The sequence below is a fragment of the Rousettus aegyptiacus genome, unplaced genomic scaffold (assembly GCF_014176215.1).
Source record: "Rousettus aegyptiacus isolate mRouAeg1 unplaced genomic scaffold, mRouAeg1.p scaffold_m13_p_10, whole genome shotgun sequence".
NCBI classification, from domain to species: domain Eukaryota; kingdom Metazoa; phylum Chordata; class Mammalia; order Chiroptera; family Pteropodidae; genus Rousettus; species Rousettus aegyptiacus.
Window position 1 is genome coordinate 52165433 of NW_023416285.1, and position 4725 is coordinate 52170157.

At 37.7% G+C, this 4725-nt stretch overlaps 1 pseudogene; it reads left to right on the plus strand.

Annotated features, from left to right (window-relative positions):
- Positions 1 to 825: 825 nt before the first annotated feature.
- Positions 826 to 1758, plus strand: LOC107504004 (annotated as a pseudogene).
- The last annotated feature ends 2967 nt before the right edge of the window (positions 1759 to 4725 follow it).

Below are 4725 nucleotides of genomic sequence, written 5' to 3' on the forward strand. Positions count from 1 at the left end.
GAACAACTCAGAAAATGAGCAAAAAGCAAAGCAAATACTGTCATTCCCTTCCATTTATTTCTTTCAGCTGTTCTAAGGACTCATAATCTTGTATGCTAACTAGAAGTTACTGTATACAGTATTTTTCATAAATTGTAATTATCCTTGATTTTATCTTCTCTCTGAAAGGGAAGAAAAATAAGATATTGAACTGCATGCACTGTAGGGGTAAAGATTTGGTCTTGTCTTGCTGTAGTTACCCTCTACAGTGGTCAAGAGCATCATGCAGTATGGCCATTGGGCAATGCCCAACAAAACCATGCTCAAGTAAATTCTATAAGCAAAGGAAACTTAACAAGAAATTGACAAGGGAAGATTTGGTATACATGCTCCTCCTTGATGCCATGATAGGCTTCGCTCATTTTGTTTGGAAAAAAAGAGGGGCAGAGGCTATCTGCTGATCCCCAAAACAACTCAATTGGAACCATGGTTTCAGAAAATGTATGAGTGACTTTCTAGGTAGCGGCAAATCTAGGCAGGCTAGGGAGGAAACAGGCATATCTATCTTCTGTGGTCTATGACGTATTACATGTGCTATTAGACCACAACTCCAAAAACTTTGTTTTATTTTTATTTTTTTATCCGATTTTATGTTTGACTTTATAGGGCACTAATCTTATAGTATCTTATTTCAACACACTTAAAACATTTAAACTAAAAAATGTTAGAATTCCATGGGGAGCGGAGAGCAAACCCCAGGGAGCCCTGAGCAGCCCCACTGCTGTTACCGCCTAGTTACCTCACACCCCAACCTCAGAAGGAGCCGCAGTCGCCATCACTGCAACCATGAGCGGCGAGGCGGAGACCCAGCAGCCACCCCGCCGACCTGCGTTCAGCGCGGCCCACACTAAGCTGGGCACTACCCACAGCACAAAGGGAGCGGCGACCCCGCGGCCTCAAATCTGGGGCACCTACCGTAGGGGACCAAAAGGTCATCGCAGCAAAGATTATGGGAATAGTAAAATGGTTCAATGTAAAAAATGGATATGGTTGATTCATCAACAGGAATGACACCAGACTGCCATAAAGAATAACACCAGGAAGTACCTTCGCAGCGTAGGAGACGGGAAGACTGTGGAGTTTGATGCAGGATACAGGGGAGCAGAGGCTGCAAGTGTCACAGGTCCTGGTGGGCTTCCAGGGCCATGCCGAAACATGTAGCAGACCGTAACCATTATAGAGTCTATCCTCATCACATAAGTCCTCCACACGATTACCAGCAGAATTACCAGAATAGTGAGAGTGGGGAAAAATATTAGGGATCAGAGAGGGCTCCCCAACCGCTGGCCAATCAGCACCGGCTGTGTGGCAGGCGATGGTTCCCACCTTACTACCCGCAAAGAGACCACAGTATTCCAACCTTCCTAAGGGTGCTGACAACCAGGGTGCTGGAGAACAAGGTAGACCAGTGAGACAGAATATGTGCCGGGGCTGCAGATTACAATTATTCAGGAGGCCTCGTTGCCAAAGGCAGCCTAGAGAGGATGGCAATACAGAAGATAAGGAAAATCAAGATGAGACCCAAGGTCAGCAGCCACCTCAACGGTGGTACCTCTGTAACTTCAATTACCGAGGCAGACGTTCAGAAAACCCTGAAGCACAAGATGGCAAAGAGACAAAACAGCTGATTCAACAGCTGAGAATGCCTCTGCTCCCGAGGCTGAGCAGTGCAGGGCTGAGCAAACGCCAGCTTACCATCTCTACCATCTTCCAGTATAGTCATCTAACAAGAAGAAATGAATATGAAATCCAGCAATAAAAAAGAAACAAAAATTGGAGCTAAAGACATTAAAGGCTTGCTTTTTTGCCTGTTGACCAGATAACTAGAACTAACTGCATTATCTGTACAGCATGGGTTTTTATTATTTTTACCTAAAGACATTTTTTTTGGTAACGACAAACATTTTTTTTTTCTTTTTGGTTTTTCTCAATACGCCTTTAAATTTTTAAAAATTGTTTCATATCTGGCAAAGTTGAGGTTTTTAAGAACTTCATTTTCAATTTGTAATAAAAGTTTACAACTCCATTTTTTTTTTCAAAAAAGTCAACGAACAGCAAGCATTGCCAAAAAAAAATTAGTGTATGTTTGTGTTTCAGTCAACAGCGTACACATAATGCAAATGCTGTTTATCTTGTGGGAAAATGCCTGTGTACGTGGATATAAAATATGATGGATGCGTTGGCAGAACTAGTAAATCTTACTTTTTTAGGAAAAGACTTTTCAACTCTACAGTCTTTTTTTAAGTCTGTTCTGCATACTTTTGTGATTCATCCATCAATATGATTCTATCTACTTCAGTAAATTTGCAAAACTACTTGATACACTGGTCACCATCTCCTGTCCTCAATAATGTTATGTATTTATTGCAATTTGCACATTTGGATTTATAATTTCAATGTGAATGTGAGAGAGGAGATATTAGAATTGTTCCTATACTTTAAATATTTTTAATTAAAAAATGTATTATACATCTTTTTTTCATGCCACGTTATTTCCGCTTCCCAAGTATAAGTATTAAATAATAGCGAATTAATTACAAAATTATTTGGATATTAAATTGATGTAAACATAAGGCAAAAGGACATAAGACCATAAAACCATAGAACATTAGTGGTTTTTGGTTTATTAGATTCTCAAGAACAAAAGTTAAAGTTCTAGAGTTAGCAGAAGTAGTAGTCTAGCAAATTGCAGTTAACCTACTTCATTCTCCACTTCATTTTGAGCATTGGGATAGGTCTGTGTGATCGAGAAACAGCTCAAGTTTCTCACTGCTCTCTTTGTCTATACTCTTTCTCAGCACACAGGTTCTAAATTAATGGCATTGGTCAGAAAGCCCCAGACAAAACTCTTCGCTTTTGTCCATTTGTTTATGCCTCCCACTGGGTTCTGTTGGTAGCCAATGTCTTAGGCCTGTCAGCCTGAGCAACCTTTGATTTTGCCACCCTGAGCTCATAATTTCAAGGTTCTTTATATTCATCCAATTCTCTCCTTAGGTGAAATTAGAGTTCATATCATCTTTTGTGGTTATATGACATTTATTTAACCTAACTCTGGAAAAATTCAAAACTGTGTTCCACGGGAAACATAATTCTCCTTCCTTCTTTCACAACAATAAATATTAGGAAATTCTGAGAGAAATATCCTGAAGAGAATATGCAAAGACAAGTTTGCATTTCTATGATTTCACCAGATTCTGTTCTGAAATCAGTTGTTACACATAATTCAGTTCAGCACATTTTGATTCCCTGCTCTATATTTAGCATGGGATTGAGAAATGGGGCTGCGCAGACTATGTAAACCATAAGCATTAGGTCAACAATCTTACAATTTTGCTAGGGAAACAAACAAACAAAAAATCCCCATGGAATGGTTAAGAAACAATATATAACAGCATGTGACCAGATTCTAATATATCTGCTACACACAATATATACTGTAAGAATCCACAAAACGAAAGGATCATTTATTTCTGAGTTTCACACTCAAGAAGGAGTACAAATTAAATTGGATTTTGAGGGGGAGAATGTGATTCAGCTTCTATGAAAAGGAGAAAAGTATGTGCCCAGTATACTCAATGTAAAATTGAAAGAAATCATATTTTCCATGCTACTGAATGTGGACTGGCACTGCATGACCCAAACCTTGAAGGAAAACAAAGGGACACTGGGCTAAATGCTGACCTAGAAATCTAATAAACTCAATAGGTAATAGGTTCATAGAGGGAAAGTCAGTGGAAACCCACTGTCTCTGGAAGTGATGATGGACAATTAAAGGTAGCTCAGGTCCTTCATTCTCTAACTTAGAGATAGAAATATCAATAGATGTCAGACTCAACATGCTTTTCAAATGCATACAAATAAGTAGTGATTTTAGAAATTCTCTCCAGTACGTATATGTTATGTATTTATTGCAATTTGTACAATATAGTTGCCTTTGTTATTGCTTTAAAAGAGAATTTATAAGTATTGATAAAGAACAAGAATGTTTTTTTTATTAAAAGCTTTCTTCAACTTAAAAAATAAACTCATATCTGACTTCTAATTTATACTGAAAGCCTGCCTTATCACTTCTATAATACCCTTTAATCTTTTCTTTCTTTGCCAATAATATGGTACTTTCTGTGAGAATGACCTCTTTTACTTTCCACCTCAAATTGAGAACTGTTGCAAGACAGTTTCTAATTAATTTCCATAGAAAACAGAAAAGAACAGCTAAGTCTAGTCATTGTGTTCTCTTGAATATCTGTCAAGTATTGGAGATAAACCAAGATAATGCAATGAGTAAATACCACCTGCAGGTCTTGTTGTAGGCTTAAAACGACAGCAGTAATAACAATACCAAATGCTTATTTTTAATTAAAAAGGCAATGTGAGTTTTTTGAAAGTGTTTCCTTCCTTTTCAAACCAATTTATTAGCAGTATCATCTGCAAAAACAACAACAAAAAAATATTTCAACCTATTTCTTCCACAAACCATGCCAACATTTGTTACCATGATCCCGCTTGACTATATGGGATTTTCCTCTACAATTCATTTGCCCCAATTATTGTTTTAAGTCTGTAAAATAATAAAGCATTATCTTAAAAATGTTTCAACTGAAATGGTCTCCATGGAGAATGACTAGAAGAAGAGGAGACACTGTCTTTAAATAACCTCTTGAGAATTTTGTTGTAAAAAGAAGCAGA